Consider the following 22,884-nt stretch of genomic DNA (forward strand, 5'->3'; position numbering starts at 1 on the left):
CACTGGAGATAGAATGCAGTTTCATCAACCCCTGTTGGTTCAGTATTCTTCAGCTGTCTGAACACAACCAACCAACCTCCATCAGCTTGAGGGTCCACCTTCTCTCGATGATTGACCTGGAACCTGGATTTAGTTGATAAGTGCTTTACCATGAGCACACCAAATAAAACATACTCACTGGGTTAGGAATGACCTTACCTATGGAAATCCAACTTTACACAAATTCTTCCATAATTTTAAAGCTTTATTTCAAGCTAGAAAAAAACATAATATTTTCATGGTATTAATTAATGTCTGGATGCAATATATACCACCAGGTTATGGCTAGTTTTACAGTGATCATTCAGTGAGATGAAACAAGAATAGCAAGAGTATTACAAACTTACAATATGGATTACAATGGACAATGAATATTTCTGGTATATGGGGAAATGAGCTTACAGAAATCCTTATATAGGGAATGTCCTTACTTCTAGAATTCAAATAAATTTTATTATCAAAGTACACATATGTACCATATACAGTACTGAGATTCATTTTTTGTGGGCATACTGAATAAATCTGTAGAATACTAGCCATAACAGAACCAATGTAAGATCACCCAACTAGGATGTTTAACCAGAGTGCAGAAGGCAATAAACTGTGTAAATACAAAAAAAAGAAGAAATAATAATAATAATGAGAACATGAGTTTCAGAGACATTGAAAGTGAATCCATTGGTTGTGGGAGCATTTCAATGATAGGGCAAGTGAAATTCAGTGACGTTATCCCCTTTGGTTCAAGAACCAAATGTTTGAGGGGTAGTAACTGTTCCTGAATCTGGTTGTGTGAGTTCTGAGGCACTTGTACCTTCTTCCTGATGGCAGCATTGAGAAGAGAGCATGTTCTGGGTGTTGGGGGTCCCAGATGACGGAAGCTGCTTTCCTGCGATAGTGTTTCATGTAGATGTGCTCAAAGGTTGGGAGGGCTTTACCCATGATAGACTGGGCCATATCCGCTACCTTTTGTAGGATTTTCCATTCAAGGGCATTGGTGATTCCATACCAGGCTGTGATGCAACCAATCAGTATACTCCCCACTACATATCTATAGAAGTTTGGCGAAGTTTTAGATGTCATGCTGAATCTCCACAAACTCCTAAGGCAGTTGTGCTTTCTTCATAATTGCATTAATGTGCTGGGCCCAGAGCAGGTCCTCCGAAATAATAATACTGAGGAATTTTAAGTTATTAACTGCCTCCACCTCTGATCGTCCATTGAGGACTGGCTCATGGACACCTGGTTTCCTTGTTCTGAAGTCTATAATCAGCTCCTTGATCTCGCTGACATTGAGTAAAAGGTTGTTGCTATGACACCACTCTGCCAGGTGTTCAGTCTCCCTCCTATATGCTGATACAACAATACCTTTGATTCAGCCTACAACAGTAGAGGCATCAGCAAACCAGAATATAGCATTGGAGCTGTACTTAGCCAGACAGTCATAAGCATAAAGTGAGTAGAGCAGGGGACTAAGCACACAGCCTTGTGGTGCACTGTTTCTACCACCAACATCAGTCATTAATTATGATATGTTTCATGTTTCCTCTTCCCTGTAATCTTTTTTAATTGCAATTATACTAATTTTTGCCTGTAATTCCTTTAGAAATTACATCCTATTTATCATTCTGAACTCTTGCCCATTATTTCCATTTCCTGAAGCTAAGGTAGAATTTTTTTTTCTTGTGTCATTTTTTTTTTGCTTTCTCTTTGCCTCGTTCTAACAAAAGGTCTTCCTTTTCAAGTTGAAACATTAGCTCTGTTTCCCTTTCTGCATTTGCTGCCAGTTGTGTTGAATATGTTAAGCATTTATTGTTTTATTTATGATCATGTGTCTCTCCTATTTTGGGCATGTTTTCTCCTGAACAATCGGTACCAACCCAAAGTTTCTTCCTAATGCCTTTTGTGCCCACTCCAGGCATATCTTGTACATGAAATCTCCCTTCAGATCTTTTGATTTCTTTTTCACAAAAATGAATGCACACCTTTTCATCTGCTCAGTAAATGACTACCTTTATTTTAGATGCTGTTGCATCATTTGTCATCTAATTCCTCCTTTGAATATCACACCTTTGACCTATCTAATCCTGTAATTACCTCTTCACATCTTTAGCCTTCCTCCCTGTTCTTTGACCTTTTGACGAGGTAGAGTTTCTATTTGTTTTATTAGATTCTGTCAATAGAGAGAACCAAACTCATGCAAAAGATTGGGAAATTTGCAATCCAATTTTTATGCAGGATAAATCAGGTCCTTCTATATTTACCATTGGCATGAAAATTCTTCTGCCCAGGGCTAGATTTGTCTCCAAGCTGTCCCCAGAATGAAATAATGAGGATGGCAAATTTCTGTCACCGAGAGGATTTTCAAATTGTGTTTGTTACCATAGAAGCATATGCTGCGATTGTCAGGTTAAAGAAAACAGATGTTTCGTTTATTAAGATATTGCTAAATTTATTTCACAGTATCTAGTCGATGGTAGTGTATAACTTTTAATTGTCTGTGATTTTACAGTTGGTAAAGTTGATAATTATTAAAATACATATTTTGCAATAAACTCATTGTCAATGTAATTGGTTCTCATTATGTCATTTAGTGTATTTTAATTTTTTTTAAAAATCCTGTCTTGCACTGATCAAAAATTGGGCAAGTCAGCAATATTTTGTGGTCAATAAATGATTTTTTTTTCAGAAACTTGAATGATAGCTAAACAAGTGCACTTTTTACACAGCTTTCCAGTTGTCACTATCATGGATACTTCCCTGCACTGTGTCAGTATCTCCTAGATCTTAATTCAAATCTTGCGCAAAATCAGTTTTCTAACTCTCTAATCACGAATGTTAAGTTTTCACACGGTGTTTGAAGTCTTTAACTCATTTTTAAATGTTTGTCTCTCTTTATCCAGTTTTTGTGGATGTCTTCACGTTATTCTGTTTTTAAAACATAGAACACAGGACAGCTCAGCATGCTAGCAGGCCCTTGAGCCCACCATGTCTAATGCCAAATAAACTACCGGTACTGTAATCCCATCTGCCTGCACGTGATTCGCATCCTTCCATTCCCTGCACGTTCATGGGTCTGTTAATCCCTTTTAAAAACCAATATCATATCTTCTCTCACCACCACCACCCCCCACCCTAGTATAGCTTTACAGGTACTTTCCACTCCCTTGCCTCACACATCTCCCTTGAACTTTCCCTTGCCTTGTCTTAAAGCTATACCCTCTAGTAGTTTTCATTTCCATTCTGAGGAAATATTCTGAATATCTATCCTTTTACTTTTTATAATTTTATATGCTTCTATTATGTCTCCCTTCAACTTCTGGCACACCAGAGAAGACAGTCCAAGTCTTCTCAATCTTTTCTTATGCTCTCTTGGTATCATCCCTGAATGAACCTCTCCTACACCCTCTTAAAACCTCTACATCCTTCCCGAAATGAACACAATACTTCCAAATGTGACCTAACCAAAATATTATACAACTGCAATCTGACTTCCAGATTTTTGTTCTCAATGCCTCAACCAATGAAGGCAAATTTGCTAGACACCTTTACCATCCTATTTACTTGCATTGCTACTTCTGGGGAGTTATACACTTGCATCCCAAGATCACTGTGTACATGAGTGTTCCTAAAGGTCCTGCTATTTACTAGATATTTTCCTTTTGCATTTGACTTCCCAAAATGCAACATCTCACCCTTGTCTGGATTAAACTCCGTCTGCCATTTGTCTGCCCAAATTTCAAACATCTACATCCTGCCAAATCCCTTGATGGCTTTCCTCATTATCCAAACTCTGCCAATTTTCATGCAATCTGCAAACATATTAATTTTTGTTTAAAAATATTAACATAAATTTATTTATACATGAATATATAGATAAGTATATTTAAACATCTTAACAGGCAGGACAAACAGTCAGTCAGAAAGATAGCCACCTTAGAGGCTCCACTCCAGATTTTCAGTCTGGATTTACTCCTGTAGCCTTCTCTCCTGAGGCTTTCCATAAGGCAGTGGGGCTATTTACCCAAAGTTAGGAATCTGGTTCATGAGCACCAGGACGTGTCCGCAGTGGACCTGCATGCTACATGTGCAGGAGCCAAACCTCCTTCTCCAGTACATTACATATAACATAAGCAACAGAGACGCCAACACTGAGTATTGTGGAACACCACTGGTCAGAGAAACACCCCTCCACCACCATCTTCTGTCTTCGATGCCAATTTTGAATCTGATCTATTAAGTCATCATGTGCCTTATTTAAACAGTTATAGCATCCTTAGCCATGAGTTTTCTTTTTCTGTCATTTGATTATGGAAACTTTTATAGAACAATTCTGGATTTCTCACCCCTTGTTTACCTTTTAGCTGTATGAGAGGCCCATTATATCCACATCCACTTCATCAGCACCACCATTATTGAGATTTTTTATCAGTGTTCAGGCATCTATCCCACCTGCCATCTTGAATGAGCAATTCCTTCAAACAAATCATTGAGAATGCAGACACCTTGCGTTTGTAAGGCAATGGTTCAATTTCCCATAGTCTTGTTGTCTTGAGATGTTCGATTTAATTACATCACATCCTTTCAATTGGAAAGATGACATTTTCCATAACATTGCTTCCTTCTGCAACACCTCAGTCCACCTGGCATCTAAAGCCACAATCATGCTTTTGCCTTCTCCGTATTCAGTTCTCTAGACTAGTTTGTCACTCATGACTCAACTTATCCAAAAACTTGCTTCCTGTATTTTGACCCACACTAATTACTTTTTGACCATTGTCCCCATTTTTCTTGAACTTTGATTAATTTCTAATGTGCCATCTACAAAATGTCAAAAAATAAGACTTGGGCATCTATACCTCCCTCTATAACTGAATATTCAATTCCCTCATTTACAGACTTCAGTTAGTAAGGAATGATAGCGACATCTCCTTGCTGATTATCAACACATGCCCCTCAAGACACCATGCTTAGTCCCCAGTTCTACAGTGTGAATCAGATCTAGTATCACTGGCACATCTTGAAATTTGTTTTGCATGGGTTCATTGTCCATTCAGAAATCTGATGACAGAGGAAAAACTATTTCTAAAACACTGAGTATGTGTCTTCATGCTCCTGCACCACCTCCTTGATCTAGCAATGAAAGAGGGCATGTTTTGGGTGATGGGGATCTTAATGATGGATGTTGTGTTTTTGAGGTATCACCTTTTGAAGAGGTTCTCAATGCTAAGGAGGTTAGTGCCCAAGATGGAGCTCACTGAGTTTGCAACTTTCTGCAGTTTTTTCCAATCCTGTGCAGTCACCCCTCCATACTAGATGCTGATGCAACCAGTTAGTATGGTCGCTATGGTACATTTGTAGACATTTGCAGGAGTCTGTGGTGACTTACTAAATCTCCTTAAACTCCTAAAGAAATATAGCTGCTGTTGTGCCTTTTTTGTTGGGCCTCACTATGTTGGGCCCAGAATAGATCTTAAGAGCTGTTGACACCCAGAAACTTGAAACTGCTTATCTTTTTCACTGTTGATCCCTCAATGAGGACTGGCGTGTGTTCCTCAGCTTTCTCTTCCACAATCAAGACCTTGGTCTTATTGATGCTGAGAGCAAGGTGGTTGTTGTGATGCCACTCAACCAGCTGATCTATCTCACTCCTGTAGGCCTATTCATCACCATCTGAAATTCTGCCAACAATAGTTGTGTCATCGGCAAGTTTATAGATGGCATTTGAGCTGTGCCTAGCCATAGTTATGGGTACTGGCTAGGCACACATCCTTGAGGTATGCCTGTGTTGATTGTCAGCAGGGAGGAGATGTTATTTACGATGTTGAAGTCTAGGATCCAGTTACAGAGACCTAGATATTTGAGCTTGCTAAATAGTATGGAGGGTATGATATTGTTGAACCCTGAGATGTAATCAATAAACAGAAGCCTGACATGGATATTACTATTGTCCTGGTGGTCCATGGCCAATTGGAGAGCCAGTGAGATTGCACTTTTAGACCTATTTTGGTGATAGGCAAATTGCAGCAGGTCCAGGCCCTTACTTAGGAGTTGATTCTGGCCATGACCAACCTCTCAAAGCACTTCATCACAGTAGATGTGAGTGCATCTAGGCAATAGTCGTTGAGGTATCTCCCCCCAGCTCTTCTTGGCATGGTTGCTCTTTTGAAGCAAGTGGGAAACTCCCACTGCAGCAGTATGAGATTGAAGATGTCCTTGAACACTTATGCCAGTTTGTTGGCACGGGTTTTTAGTGCCCAACCAGGTACACCATCAGGGCTTGATGGCTTGCAAGTATTCACTCTGCTGAAAGCCTCTGAGACCAAGATCACCAGATCTGTGTCACCAGATGCTGCAGGGATTTGCACAGTTGTAGTTTTATTCTCCCTTTCAAAGTGAGCATAAAAGGCATTGAGCTCATCTGGGAGTGAGGCATCACAGCTGTTGATGATGTTAGGTTTCACCTTGTAGGTAGTAATGGCCTGCAAACCCTGCTAGAGCTGACGTGTATCCAATTCTGCCTCTAGCATCAATCAGAATTGTATTTTTTTGCACTTAAAATAGTCGTACATACATTGTACCTGACCTTCTTGTATAATTTTGCATCATAAGTCTCAAATGCCACAGATCTAGCCCTTAGCAGACTGTGAGTCTTCTGGTTCATCCATGGCTTTTGGTTTGGCTATGTCCAATACGTTCTCAAAGGTACACACTCATCCACACAGGTCCTGATGAAATTTGGTGACAATGGTGGCATATTCATTCAGATTCAAAGAAGAATCTCTGAATATTGTCCAGCTCACTGATTAATAGAATTCTTGTAAGCACACCTCTATCTCCCTTTGATGATAGCTTCATGGTCCACATCTGTGGTCCCCGGTCTCTGCCTGTATGCCGGGTGACTGGACTTCCCAAAGTGCAGGTGTGTGGTGGTATAGTAAGTGTTCTTGATAATGATGTAACAGCTGCAGGTGACACATTGGTGGTAGTTGATCAAAGACTTCCTCAAAATGACCTGGTTGAAATTGTCTGCAACGATAGGGAGGGCATCAGGGTGCGCTGCTTTATGCTTGCTGACTGTGGTGCTCAACTCCTCCAGTGCCTGCCTAACACTGGTCAAGAGTGGAATTTACTCTGCTACCAGAATGCTGGCAGGAAATTCCCTTGGCAGGTAAAATGGGCGACACTTAGCAGGTGAGAAGGAGCCGTGCTCCCGTGAAGCAAAGTATATAGTACACAGTAACTGTGGCTAAGGGCAGCTCCAGTGCTGTACAGAGATTTGCAGAACATTGTTGAATGAATCACATGTGGTGATAAGTCAGTTTAATAGAGTAAGATAGGACACCTGGTTGAATGGTGTGGCAACAATGACTTGCTTGATCCACGCAAAGCCAAAGAGTTGATTATTGACTCCAGGAATGGAGGAAGGGTCATAGAGTCATAAAAAAGTACAGCACAGAAATAGGCCTTTTGGCCCATCTAGTCCATGCCAGACCATTTAGACTTGTGCCCAGACAAGAGCCCTCCATACCCTTACCATCCATGTAGCTGTCTAAACTTACCTTAAACATTGAAACTGAGCTTGCATGCACCACTTGCACTAGCAGCTCTTTCCACACTTTCACAACCCTCTGGGTGATCAAGTTGCCCTTATGTTCCCCTTAAACATTTCACCTTTTACCCTTAAACTATAGCCTCTAGTTCTAGTCTTACCCAACCATAATGGAAAAAACCTGTATTACCCTACAAATACCCCTGAAAATTTTGTATACCTCTATCAAATCTCCTCTCAAACTTCTACATTCCAAGGATTAAGGTTCAAGGAAGGATGCAAGCATACACCAGTACATATTGGGCCATCGGCAATGGAGCAAGTCAGTAGCCTGAAATTCCTCGGTGTTAACATATCAGATGACCTGTCCTGTACCCAATATACAGATGTAATCATAAGGAAGCATACCAGCATCTTCACTTAGGTTAAGGAGATTTGGCATCTTACAAAACGCAAACAAACTTCTACAGATGTACTGTTGAAAGTATTCTGATTAGTTGCACCATGGTCTGATACAGCAGTTTGAATGAACCGGAATGTTAGGAAGCTGCTGAGGGTAGTGAACTCTGCCCAATACATTATGGCACATCCTTCCTCATTATTGGTAGTTTCTACAGAAGGTGCTGCCTCAAAAATGCAACATCCGTCATCAAAGATCCCCACCATCAGGGCCCTGCCATCTTCTCACAGCTACCATTGAGCAGGAGGTACAGAGCCTGTGTGTTGGTGCGTGGCCTAGTGGATAAGGCTTTGGACTAGTAATCTAAAGGTCACTGGTTTGAGCCTCAGCTGAGGCAGCGTGTTTGTGTCCTTGAGCAAGGCACACATTGCTGTGCGACAACACCAGTGCCAAGCTGCTTGGGTCCTAGTGCCCTTCCCTTGGACAACATCGGTGGCGTGGAGAGGGGAAGGCTTGCAGCTTGGGCAACTGCCAGTCTCCCATACAACCCTGTCCATGGTCTCACGAGACTAATGGATGCCTATGCTCTATACAGAGCCTGAAGTCCAATACACCTCGGTGCAAAGAACAGCTGTTTCCTTTTAATCTTTCGGTTCTTGAACCAACCAGCAGAACCCTAATCACAACAGTTTAGCAAAATTGTTATCACTTTGCATTAAAATAAGCTTTGTCTTTTTCTCTCTAATTGTGTTCTTTCTTGTAAAAAGAGTGAATAATTTGTTTTTCTTGTGACTGCTCTTTTGATGCCATGTGCCTGTGATCCTGATGCATGTAAGGTTTTTATTGCATTTGTGTGTATGCAATAAATTTGACTTTGATTTTAAAATGTTGTTCCTTGTTTTGTGATTCTTCTTTGTCCATATCTCTGCTTGTCCCTGTAATTTACTCCAGTTTTCCATGGCCAAGGCCTTCCCTCTCTCTTAACCCTTCTCCAGTTTTACAAGCATTTTTTTTTACAAACCTCAAGATTTTATTGCTGTTATTTCAGACTCCTGTGGATTTCCAATTGTTTTGTTTCATTATCTGCAGCCTATCCACAGCATGACTTATTCCAAGCTCTATAATGATCTATTTTAAGATCTCTGTACTTCTAGATCCTCTCCTCAACCTCCTTTAATCTTAAAACATACCTGAAAATCAAAAGTAAAACTGCACATTCAGAGAGTCTCAAATGGAAGCAAAAAATGCTGGGAACTCTCAGTAGTCAGGTAACATCTGTAGAAAGAGAGAGAAAGTTAACCTTTCAAGTCAAAGATCCTTTGTTGAACAACACCTGTCATTTTTTTTTAAGTACTAATGCCAGTCTCCCTGTATTTGGTTTTGTGTCTGGCCTGTTCCCCCTGATAAGCTTGTCCAGAAAGTCATGAGGCAATGCAATCCATGGGAACTTGTCTGTGTGCATGCAGAAATGGCTTGCCCACAGAAGGCAGAGGATCGTACTAAGTGGAGAGTATTCTATCTGGAGATCAGTGACCAGTCGTGTCCTGTGGGAATCTGTTCTTATGATACTTGCTCATTGAGATGCTTTTTCTAAATAATTTGGATGATAAATTGGAGGAGTGGGTTAGTAAGTTTGCAAATGACAGGAAGGTTGGAGATGTGCATAGTGTAGAAAATTGTTGCAAGTTACAACAGGATGCAGAGTTTGGTGAAGAAATGGCAGATGGAGTTAAATCCAGGAAAGAGTGAGGTGATACACTTTAGAAGATTGAACTTGAAGGCAGAGTACAAGGTCAATGGCAGGATTCTTAGCAGTGTGGAGGAACAAAGGGATCTTGGGGTCCAAGTACATAGATCCCTCAAAGTCACTGCACAAGTTTAGAGGGTAGTTAAGAAGGTCCATGGTTTGCTGGTGTCATGAGATTGAGTTCAAGACCCATGAGATAATGTTACAGCTTTATAGAATTCTAGTTCGACGTCTCTCAGAGTACTGTGTTCATTCCTTGTCACTTCATTATAGGAAGGTCGTGGAAGCTTTAGAGAGGGTGCAGAGGAGTTTTCCCAGGATGCTGCCCAAATTAGAGAATTTATCACATGAGGAAAGGGTGAAGGAGCTAGCATTTTACTCTTCGGAGTGATGGAGAATGAGAGGTAGCTTGATAGAGGTGTATGGGATTATGAGAGGCATGTGGACAGCTAGCATCATTTTTTTCCCAGAGAAGCAATGACCAACACCAGAGGATATCTATCTAAGGTGCGTGGAGGAAAGTTTAAGGAAGATGTCAGAGCTAGGATTTTTACACAAGAAGTGTTTGGTGCCTGGAACACACTGCCAGGTTGGTAGTAAAGATACAATAGGAACTTATAAATACTGAGATAGACACATGGAGAGTTATGGGCTATATGGGGGGGGGGGTGTCCAGTTAGTCTGATCACAGAGAATTTTTATATAGATGTAACATACTGTAAGATTTCACTGCTAATGTAATGGCCTCTCTGTAATGTTTCACTGCTAAGGCTAAGGTAATGGTTTCTCTGTAGCAGCAATGTTTGGGTTTTGACTAGAGGTGATGGGGCATGTTAGCCAATGAGCGGGAAGTTGTTCTTTCTTGTGTGTCTGGGAGAGGGATTTTGCGGTCTTTTGTTGGGGAGCAATGAAGAGAGAGGACATGAATGGAGAGAGTTGGTAGACTGCTGGATGGAGTGGACTGAGGAGCGAGGGTCTGAGTGGCCTCACTCGGAGGAGGACGACGGGAACAAATGGAGAAATGGTGAGCTCCAATATTTGCGCAATAGACTGTTTCATGAGAATGGGGCTTTTTTTTGTTTCTTTACTAACTATATAGTCAAATTAAGAAGTATAAAGCTCAATCGTTTAATTGCGTATTGTGTACTGTTTGTTATTTTGTACTGATTTATAACAGAGGACACATCGCACAGCATCCCCCCAAATGAGATTTCTTAAGTTTGGCCAGGCCAGGGGCTATCGGATGAGTTCCCCCGATAGGAGGAACTAATCTAGGAGGGGATCCTAGATTAAGCCACTAGCCAACCCAGGGTTACGTAGGTCAGCAAAACATCATGGGCTGAAGTCCCTTCCCATACTGTTCTCTGCATTAACTGTCTTCGAACGTTTTTGCCCATTTAGCATTGCAGAAATGCAAGCTTTAAAAGACTTAAAGAAAGATTAGCTTTATTGTTGCATGTACATCAAGTCATACTGTGAAATGCACCGTTTGCATCAAATCAAATTAGTGAGGATAGTGCCGGACACCTCACAAGTGTCATCACACTTCCAGTGCCAACATAGCATGCCCACAACTCAGTAACCCTAACCATGGGTCTTTGGAATATAGGAGGAAACTGGAACACCCGGAGGAAACCCACACAGTCATGGAGAGAACGTACAAACTCCTTACAGACAGTGGTGGAAATTGAACCCTGATATTACAGCTGGCATTGTAAAGCGTTGCATTAACCCTTATGCTACTCTGCAGCCCTGGTTGTTGCTTTTTCTGTGGTTTTAATTATAGAGATGGTACTCAGTGATAAAACATTATTAGAGTCATTGCATGATCCTCAAGTGATGAGATGAAAGAGTGGCTGCTGATTACATTGGGAAGGATGTACAAGGCCCAGTGAAGTGCTAAAAAGAGGGTCTGGTACAGTAATCCCTGCATTAAACCGAAGTACAGATCCCACCCGCAAGTGCACACACTCAGAGAAGATGTCTTTGTTCAGAACCTGCTTCATATTGGAGCTGCATGTTGTCACTTTGCCATAATTTTTAAGGAACTATATTTTTGTGTATAGAAAATTTTAAAAGACATCTTGTCTCCCTAAATCAGATGATCCCAACCTGGTATCCACGGACCCCTCAGTTAACGGTAGGGATCCAATGCAAAGCAAAGGTTAGTAACCCCTATGCTTGATGAGTTGTAGTATCTTGTGTTTCACAAATCAATTTTAAATCCATTTGGTTTTACAGTATAGATTAGAGGAAGCAAAATACAGTTTAGACTTGAATCATTGGAAATTTTAAAGAAACATCCTGAAGGAAGATCAATAATCAAGATTTCTCAGCTGCAATATCCTGCATCAAAGATGACCGCAATGAGCCTCACATAGGATTACTGATTTTTACAGAACTGAAAGATGCGTATCAAAATCCAGAGCCTCTGCCAACTCAGTCCTAGCTTCCTGCTTTTGGTATTATGCTTTAAAAATGCTCTCTACAATTATTTTTTTATCCTTGTTCTTGTCAAACAATTACTGGCCGATGGCCTAGTGGCAACTGTACTGGACTTGGAGGTGAGTGATCCTGAGATCAGATCCAGTCTGCTCCTTGTACACTTTCGATCCACGCTGTTGAGCTAGCAACTCGGCCTCATAAAGAAAAACAAACAAAAATGCTAAAGATAGGCAAGCTTGCCACCCAAAAGGAACAACAAAAATAGTTGTCAAAAGATGATTCACCGGATTTATAATCTTTGACACGAACATGGATATATGACTCCCTTCAGTGGGTTACTACCAGCTCTCAACAAGACTTCTTCCTTCTCCTTGGGGTAGTGCTTAGAGATTACATCAACCAGGTCCTTTTTATAGGTATTATCTTTTAAGTATTGTTGACTCACTTGTACAGCTTGGGACGTGGTATTTCTACCTTCACTGCCACCATAAACAATCTCAAATGCATCATGGAGATTATTATTGAACATTAAAATGAAACCTTACAAATAACAGTGTTACTTTTAATATGATGAATGAAGAGTAGGTTATATATCCTTTTTAGTTCATTGATTCCTTTATTTAGATCGTGGTTAATATACTGTATACCTCAACACTCTTTTTAAAAAAAAGGCTTTCTCTGTTTCAAAAGTTGTTTGACCCTCCTTGCAAGGTTTTTTTTTGCAGGAAATATTTTTTGATTTATTCACTCTTTTATGATGAAAAATATTTTTGGTTTGGCTCCATTAATCCTTTTGCCTACTCTTTGTATTTGTACACTGAAGAATCAGGAAACTGTAGAGAACAAAATGAGACCATTTAGTCTGTCATGTTTGTGCCAGCTCATTTGGAGAGCAATCCAGGTAATTTCATTTTCATGCCCTTGCTTATGCCTTTAATTTTTGTCTCTCCTTCAAGCAGTTATCAATCCTTTTTTAATGGCAACATTAAAAATCAATCTCCACCACACCATAAATTGCTGCATATATTTTTCTTGTATCAATCCTAGTTCTCTTACTAATCGCTTTAAATCTCTTTGTCCTGATTATCAGACAATATATCACTAGAAATCATTTCTCTTTACTTATTCTATCTAAGTGTTTGATGACTTTATCTACCTATGCACTAAAACTCTTTGGTACTGGGGAAGCCCCTTAATCTTTTTCCCTCTCAAGACCTGGTGCTGCAAAATCTATTATTCACAAGTCCCAAGAGGTAGTTTTCTGTTGACTAGGCCTTGCTGGGAGAATTTAAAGGAGTTAGTAGTGTGGTAATCAAGATCAGAGAAAAATGTCTCCTCTAGTGATGAAGTCTGGGACCAGAGGACACAGCCAAAGAATGGAAGGATGTTTCTTTAAAAGAGAGATGAGGAGGGATTTCTTTGGCCAGAGGGTGGTGAATCTGTGGAATTCATTGCCACAGAGCAGGATATTAGGTTCATTTAAAGGGGAGGGTTGTGTGTTTCAGATTAGTGAGGGTGTCAGTGTTTATGCAGAGAAGGCAGGAGAATGGGGTTGAAGGAGATAACAAGTCAGCCATGATGAAATAGCAGAGCAGACTCAATGGGCTGAATGGCCTGATTTTGCTCCTATGGACCTTAGCAGCAATTAAGATTGGAAGTAGTAGAATTAGAAATTAGGAAGGTGTGGTGCAGGGCTGTTGGGGGAACACAGCGGTTAGAGTTATCACAAATAATGTTTGAAGTTAAAATGGACCTGGCAAAGTGCCTTTTCCAGTACCGCACACTCAAACCCTGATAATCACCTGAGCTAGTTCTCATTTACATATGTTTTCTGTTGAAACTTGCACTGCAAGTATACCACTGCCACACAAAGGATCTGCACATGTGGATCATGGAAGTGGCAATCAGATGTACATTGCACATCATGGGCCCAGGTATCTCCATTGCAAGGGTACGTCAAAGGTGCAGAGGACAGAAAAAGAAACTTATGATTCATATATTATGTCAATTCCGTTTACACATACTTTTTCTGAGAAATTCACGCATTCATAAGCAACTCAAAACACAATCAAATTTCTAGGGTGTATTTCTTTGAAATTAATCAATAGCATTTTGGCTGTTTAACTTTCAAAGAGATTTGTCTCACAACCAAGTAGAGCTTATGAGTGCCCATGGATATACAAATTCCTTCAAGCTTCCACAGTTTCTAGTTGGGCATCATGAGAGCAAAACCTTCAGTTTTGCCCTTCTCAAGTCTGAGTAGATAATTTAAATGCACTCCTCTTGCTGCTCTGGTGATGGGGTTCGGATAAGAACCAGAGTGACAGGTCAGCTCGTGGAGTGGTTGTAGGGACTGTAATATTAAGACCACGTAGAAAGCCAGGAATCGAAAGATTGAGCATGGGGGGGGGGGGGGCAGCAACAAATGTTCTGAATTGTATCTATTTCAAAGCGTAGAGTATTGTAGTTAAGGCAGTTGAGCTCAGAGCACATAAAATTATAATATCGTAGCCATTAGTGTGACTGGCTGCAGGCGAGACAAGATTGCCACTCAATGTTCAGAGGTTCTGTATTTTTAGATATGACAGTGGGAAGGTATAAAGGGAAGGGGTGGTGTTACTCATCAGGGAAAATGTCATGGCAACACTCAGGACAGACTGGAGGGCTCATCTGCTAAGGCTATTTGGGTGGAACTGAGGAATAAAAAAGGGATGGAAACGTTAATGGGATTATATTATAGACCACCCAATATTCAGCAAGATTTAGAAGAACAAATTTGTAGAGAGATAGCAGGCTGTTGCAAGAAACATATGGTTGTGGTAGGTGATTGTAGCTTTACAAATATCCCATATTGTAAAAGGACTGAATACGATAGTTTGTCAAGAAAGTTCTCTTAATCAATATATCGAGGTCCTAACAAGAGAATGTGATACTGGATATACTATTAGGGTATGAGACAGGGCAAGTGACAGAAGTGTGTGTAAGAGAACACTTTGAATCTAGTGATCATAATTCTACAAGTTTCAAGATAATTATGGAGAATGATAGGACTCGTCCTTGGGTTGAGATTCTAAATTAGAGAAAAGCCAATTTTGATAGCATCATGAAGGATCTGTTAGGTGTGAATTGGAGTAGGTTGTTTTCTGGCAAAGGGATGCTTTGTAAGTGGACACAGCCCCCGATTCAACACAAGCAAAGCCGTCCCCGCTGTTGAGTATATCCACAAGGAGTACCACCACAAGAAAGCAGCATCTATCTTAAGTGACTCCTATCATTCAGGCCACACTCTTTTCACGCTGCTGCCCACAGGAAGAGGATACAAGAGCCACACCACCAGGTTCAAGAACAGTTATTACCCTTCAACCATTAGGCTCCTGATCCAGTGTGGATAAATTCACTCACCTCAACTCTAACTTGATTCCACAACCTATGAACTCACTTTCAAGGACCCAACAACTCATGTTCTCAGTATTATTCATTGACTTTTTTTCTTATTGCACAGTTTGTCTTTTTTTTGCACGTTGGATTATTTGTTTATCTTTGTGTGTAGTTTTTCATTGATTCTATTGTATTTCTCTGTATACTGTGCATGACTGCAAGAAAATAAATCTAAGTATCATATGGTGACATATACATATTTTCATAATAAATGTACTTTGAACTTTATAGAGTTCGTTGAGGAGGTTACCATGAAGATTGATGAAGGAAAGGTAGTGGGCATTGTCTGCATGGACTTTTGTAAGGCCTTTGACAAAGACCTGCATGGGAGGCTGGTCTAGAAGGTTCAGTAACTTGACATTCAGAATGAAGTAGTAAAATGGATTCAGCATTGTCTTAGCAGAAGAAGCCGGAGAGTGGTAGTAGATAGTTTCCCTTCTGACTGAAAGCATGGATTGGTACTGGGTCCATTGTTGTTTGTCATCTGTTTAAGTGATTTGGATGATAACGTGGTAAATAGGGTCAGCAAATTTGCAGATGACTATATGATTGGGGTATAGTGTACAGTGAGGAAGGCTATCAAAGCTTACAGCGGGATCTGGACCAACTGGATAAGTGATCTGAAAAGTGGCAGAGGGAATTTAATGAAGACAAGTGTGAACTGTTGCATTCTGGGAGGACAAATCTGGGTAGGACTTACGAGGGGTGATTGATAAGTTCATGGCCTAGAGTAGAAGGAGTCAATTTTAGAAAACCTAGCACATTTATTTTTCCTACTTTTACACACTTAGTCCAGCGGTCGTGGAGCATACGGATCCCTTCTTTGTAGAAGTCAGCATCTTGGACCTCCAGAAGTGGTCCACAGCATGGGGTGATTGACAAGTTTGTGGCCCAAGGTAGAAGGAGATGAGCTATTAACTTAAAACTTTCTGCATTTTCACTCAGAGTTGAAATGCACGTGCATGTAACGAGAGCTGTATAACTCATCTCCTTCTACCTTAGCCCACGAGCTTAACAATCACCCCTGCTGTGGACCACTTCTACAAAGGAGGGATCTGTATGCTCCACGACTGCTGGACTAAGTGTGTACATGTAGGAGGGGACTGTGTTAAAAAAAATAAATGTGCTAAGTTTTCTAAAATTGACTCCTTCTACCTTAGGCCACGAACTTATCAATCACCCTTTGGACACAGTCAACGGTGAGACACTGAGGAGGCCGGTAGAACAAAAGGATCTAGAAATACTGATTCATAATTCCTTGAAAGTGGAGTCACAAATAGAGAGGATTGGCCGCCTTAAATCAGAGAATTGAGTACAGGTGTTGGGATGGTATATTGAAGTTGTTTAAGATGTTGGTGAGGCCTAATTTGGAGTGTTGCGTACAGTTTTGGTCACCTATCTACAGAAATGATATCAATAAGATTGAAAAAGTACAGAGAAATTTTACAAGGATGTTACCAGGTCTTGACCTGAGTAATGGGGATAGGTTGAAAAGGTAAGGAGTTTTTTTCCTGGGCCTTAGAAAAATGAGAGGAGATTTGATAGAGGTATACAAAGTTATGAGGGGTACTAATAGGGTAAATGCAAGCAGGCTTTTCCCACTGAGATTGAGTAAGAATAGAACTAGAGGCCATAGTTTAAAGGTGAAATATTTAAGGGGAACCTGAGGAGAGGCCTCCCCACTCATAGGATGGTGCGAGTCTGGAACAAGCTGCCAGCAGAAGTGGTGGGTGTGGGTTTGAAGTTTGGATAAGTACATTTCATGGATGGGAGAGGTTTGGATGGTTATGGTCCAGTTACGGGTCCATGGCAATAATCCATGGGCTACGTAGGCTGAAGGGCCTGTTTGTGTGTTCTATGACTCCTGCCAATAATCTGAGCATTTCTTACCTGCCATCTTCCAGTGCAACAACTTCTGCCCATCCAAAGGACTTACTCTTAGTGTTAACTGAAATTGGACATACCATTCCCTTTTGCTTTTTCAAATCATATATGCAGTATGTATGACCCTGAGGTTACAAAAAATAAAACTGAAACTAATGTGAAAATTACATGACAACTTTTGACAAACTCCTGTAGATATGTGGTGGAGAGTATATTGAATGGTTGTAACACAGCCTAGTATGGAACGACCACTGCCTTATTGAGCACATCTACACGGAGCACTATTGCAGGACAGCAGCATCCATCATCAAGCTCGCCATCACCCAGGCCATGCTCTTTTCACACTGCTGCCATCAGGAAGAAGGTACAAGAACCTCAGGACTCACACTACCGGATTCAGGAGTATTCTGTACAGTTATTACCCCTCAACCATCAGGCTCTAGAACCAAAGAACATAGAATAGTACAGCACATTGCAGGCCCTTCGGCCCACAATGTTGTGCCGACCCTCAAACCCTGCCTCCCATATAACCCCCCACCTTAAATTCCTCCGTATACCTGTCTAGTAGTCTCTTAAACTTCACTAGTGTATCTGCCTTCACCACTGACTCAGGCAGTGCATTCCACGCACCAACCACTCTCTGAGTGAAAAGCCTTCCTCTAATATCCCCCTTGAACTTCCCTCCCCTTACCTTAAAGCCATGTCCTCTTGTACTGAGCAGTGGTGCCCTGGGGAAGAGGCGCTGGCTGTCCACTCTATCTATTCCTCTTAGGGGATAACTTCACACATCTCATCCCATTACTGAACTGTTCCCACTGAACTGGACTCACTTTCAAGGATTCTTCATCTCATGCTCTCAATATTTATTGTCTGTTTATTATTGGTATTATTATATTCTCTTTTGTATTTGCACATGGGTTATTTGTCTTGTTGGGTGTGGTTTTTCATTGATTCTATTGTGTTGGATTTACTATTTATGTTCGCAAGAAAACATCTTAAGGGTGTATATGGTGTTATATATGCACTTTGCTAATAAATTTACTTTGAACTTGAAATTATTGATTTTAATTACAAATCTGGTAGATTGCTTATTAAATTTTAATGGTGGATATATCACTAATGCACACTTATAATATCTAAGACTGGCAAAATGCATCCTAGTTTATAATCCTTAGTTTCAAGTTGCTTGCCCTCTACTAAGAAAGTGTGCCCAAATTCAGCCATCATATTTTAGAAAGAATTACCATTCTTTGACACAATGCAGAGGACATTTTTCAGAATGATGATTTATTACAGAAGTTGGAAATATTCACAGAATCAAAATCAGGTTTAATATCACTGGCATATGTCAAGAAATATGTTTCCTTAGGTTGGGGGCTTAAAGGAAATTTAATAGTGTGGTTCAAAGTAATGTGCTGATAAAATAAAGAAGAAATTCTATTTCTGGTGGCAACCTATTTGGTAAGGCACAGATCTAAGATGATCAACAAAAGAACCAAAAGAAGTGTTTTTAAAATATAGCAAATTTTTATTATTTAAATTCTGGCCTGACATACTGTAGGAATTGGATACAAACTTAAAATGCAATTAATTGTGTAGCCTTTTCTGTAATGTCATTTTTGGATTGAGAATCATAATTCTTTGAGATTTTATAGAAACATAGAAAACCTTTAGCACAATACAAGCCCTTCGGGCCACGAAGTTGTGCTAAACATGTCCCTACCTTAGAAATTACTAGGCTTACCTATAGCCCTCTATTTTACTAAGCTCCATGTACCTAACCAAGAGTCTCTTAAAAGACCCTATTGTATCCACCTCCACCGCTGTTGCCAGCAGCCCATTCCACGCACTCACCACTCTGAGTAAAACACTTACCCCTGACATCTCCCCCGCGCCTTAAACCTGTGTCCTCTTCTGGCAATCATTTCAGCCCTGGGAAAAAGCCTCCGACTATCCACACAATCAATGCCTCTCATCATCTTATATATCTCTATCAGGTCACCTCTCATCCTCTGTCACTCCAAGGAGAAAAGGCCAAGTTCACTAAACCCCTTTTCATAAGGCATGCTCCTCAATCCGGGCAACATCCTTGTAAATCTCCTTTGCATCCTTTCTGTGGCTTCCACATCCTACCTGTAGTGAAGTGACCAGAACTGAGCACAGTACTCCAAGTCAGGCCTGACCAGGGTCCTATATAGCTGCAACATTACCTCTCAGCTCCGAAGTTCAATTCCATGATTAATGATAACTTTATGTGAAATTTTGTGTTTTCCAGAATGACTAAGGTGACTGATTGCCATGCTTCTAGATGCATTATCTCACAGTCAGCCACAGGAAATTAAATTTAATGTTGGTAAGTGATATTCTTGTTTTGTTACGCATTTAATATCATTGCACTTTTTATATGAGTTGTTGTTAAAGTTTTTGCAGAATCAAACAACTACTTTAGTAGAAAGATATTAAAAATAAAATTATATAGTGTTTCCAGTTTGTAAAATGTTTAACCATTTGAAGTGAATCATACAACTAGATTGTAATCTACTACTTAGTGGATCAATAAAACTATGGTTTGCATTTAGTGTGACTTTATGCTGCTTTACAAGATCATCTCTTGCCTCAAAAGAAAATATAAAAGTATATGATCAAATAATTGGCCAGAGAAGTAGATCTTAACAAGTTACTTGTAGGAGGGAAGAAAGGAGGAGAGGCACTTTGCACTGAAAGGTGTGGTTCCCCTCCCCTTCCTGTGTGGCAGAGTTGCAATTGAGATTGCTAGATGGGCAGCAGGGGAAAAAGTAACTGAGAAATCTCTAAGGTAGAGGGACTGGAGGAAATTTCAGAAAAGGACAAGGAGGTCAGAGTATTGAAGAGATTATAGATGAAGGAAGAGAATTTTCAAATCAAAGTGAGCTTTATCATATATGAAGGATAACAAGCACAGAGATGATAGTGAACTGAACCAAAAGCAGTTAATGAGGTGTGTGTCAAATAATAGGAGATAATTCTTTGATCCTGGTCACAAGCAGTTATTATGTTGGACTTCCATTTATCAGGGACGCAATCAAATGTGCCCTTCTGACAAGATTTTCACTCAGTTGGGTTGATTCTGGCTGAGCTAATGTACAGTGGCATGCAAAAGTTTGGGCACCCCTGTCAAAATTTCTGTTACTGTGAATAGTTCATTGATTAGAAGATGAACTGATCTCCAAAAGTCATAAAGTTAAAGATGAAACATTCTTTTCAACATTTTAAGCAAGATTAGTGTATTATTTTTGTTTTGTACAATTTTAGAGTGGGAAAAAAGGAAAGGAGCACCATACAAAAATTTGGGCACCCCAAGAGATTTGAGCTCTCAGATAACTTTTACCAAGGTCTCAGACCTTAATTAGCTTATTAGGACTATGACTTGTTCACAGTCATCATTAGGAAAGGCCAGGTGATGCAAATTTCAAAGCTTTATAAATACCCTGACTCCTCAAACCTTGTCCCAACAATCAGCAGCCATGGGCCCCCCTAAGCAGCTGCCTAGCACTCTGAAAATTAAAATAAATGATGCCCAGAAAGCAGGAGAGGCTATAAGAAGATAGCAAAGCGTTTTCAGGGAGCCATTTCCTAATGTAATGTAATTTCGTAATGTAATTAAGAAATGGCAGTTAACAGAAATGGTGGAGGTCAAGTTGAGGTCTGGAAGACCAAGAAAACTTTCCAAGAGAACTGCTCATAGGATTCCTAGAAAGGCAAATCAAAACCCCTTTTCAATATTACTTTTAATTTACTATACACATATATGGGGCATTTCAACTTTGTTTCTGTTTTCATAATATCATAATGTATTTGTATTCATCTGTGCAAGTAATCAATAAAAATATTGAAAAAGAAAACCCCTGTTTGACTGCAAAAGAACTTCAGGAAGACTTAGCAGACTCTGGAGTGGTGGTGCACTGTTCTACTGTGCAGTGACACCTGCACAAATATGACCTTCATGGAAGAGTCATCAGAAGAAAACCTGTCCTGCGTCTTCACCACAAAATTCAGCGTCAGAAGTTTGCAAAGGAACATCTAAACAAGCCTGATGCATTTTGGAAACCAGTCTTGAGGATTGATGAAGTTAAAATAGAACTTTTTGGTTGCAATGAGCAAAGGTATGATTGGAGAAAAAAGGGTGCAGAATTTCATGAAAAGAACACCTCTCCAATTGTTAAGCACGGGGGTGGATCGATCATGCTTTGGGCTTGTGTTGCAGCCAGTGGCACGATGACACGACTGTGGTGGGTCTCATCAGCAAGAACGACGAGTCAGCTTAGAGAGGAGGTGCAGAGCCAACAACCTGTCTTAATGTGAACAAAACAAAAGAGATGGCTGTTGACTTCAGGAGGGCATGCAGCAACCACTCCCCACTGAACATCGACGGCTCCTCAGTAGAGATCGTTAAGAGCACCAAATTTCTTGGTGTTCACCTGGCGGAGAATCTCACCTGGTCCCTCAACACCAGCTCCATAGCCAAGAAAGCCCAGCAGCATCTCTACTTTCTGCAAAGGCTGAGTAAAGTCCAGCTCACACCCCTCATCCTCGTCACATTCTGCAGGGGTTATATTGAGAGCATCCTGAGCAGCTGTGTCACTGCCTGGTTCGGAAATTGCATCATCTCAGATCGCAAGACCCTGCAGCAGATAGTGAGGTCAGCTGAGAAGATCATCGGGGTCTCTGTTCCCGCCGTCACGGACATTTACACCATACGTGGCACCCGCAAAGCTAACAGCATTGTGAAGGACCCCATGCACCCCTCATACAAACTCTTCTCCCTCCTGCCATCTGGGAAAAGGCACCGAAGCATTCGGACTCTCACGACCAAACTATGTAACAGTTTCTTCCCCCATGCTATCAGACTCCTCAATACCCAGAGCCTGGACTGACACCTTACTGCCCTATTGTCCTGTTTATTATTTATTGTAATGCCTGCACTGTTTTGTGCACTTTATGCAGTCCTGGGTAGGTCTGTAGTCTAGTGTAGTTTTTCTCTCTCTCTCTCTCTGTTTTTTACATATTTCAGTCTGGTTTTTGTACTGCGTCATGTAATGTAACACCATGGTCCAGAAAAATGTCTAATTTTTACTGTGCATTGTACCAGCAGTTATGGTCGAAATGACAATAAAAGTGACTTGACTTGATTTCACTGGTAGGGGGAAGAATGAATTCAATGAAACACCAGCAAATTCTGGAAGCAAACATCACACCATCTGTAAAAATGCTGAAGATGAAAAGGGGATGGCTTCTACAACAGGATGATGATCCTAAACACACCTCAAAATCCACAGTGGACTACCTCAAGAGGTGCAAGCTGAAGGTTTTGCCATGGCCCTCTCAGTCCCCCTGACCTAAACA

The 22,884-nt window shown here is 40.6% G+C and overlaps 1 protein-coding gene across 5 annotated transcripts in view; it reads left to right on the forward strand.

Moving 5' to 3' along the window:
• LOC132404689 (kelch-like protein 5) overlaps nucleotides 1-22,884 on the forward strand; it is a 131,024-nt gene that overhangs the window by 33,539 nt on the left and 74,601 nt on the right. For all 5 annotated transcript variants that reach the window (XM_059989037.1, XM_059989040.1, XM_059989039.1 and 2 more), the window contains exon 2: nucleotides 19,778-19,855. The gene's annotated coding sequence lies outside the window, so the exon portion shown is untranslated. The remainder of the gene's footprint in view (nucleotides 1-19,777; nucleotides 19,856-22,884) is intronic.

The sequence above is a fragment of the Hypanus sabinus genome, chromosome 14, assembly GCF_030144855.1.
Source record: "Hypanus sabinus isolate sHypSab1 chromosome 14, sHypSab1.hap1, whole genome shotgun sequence".
In the NCBI taxonomy this organism is placed as follows: Eukaryota; Metazoa; Chordata; class Chondrichthyes; order Myliobatiformes; family Dasyatidae; genus Hypanus; species Hypanus sabinus.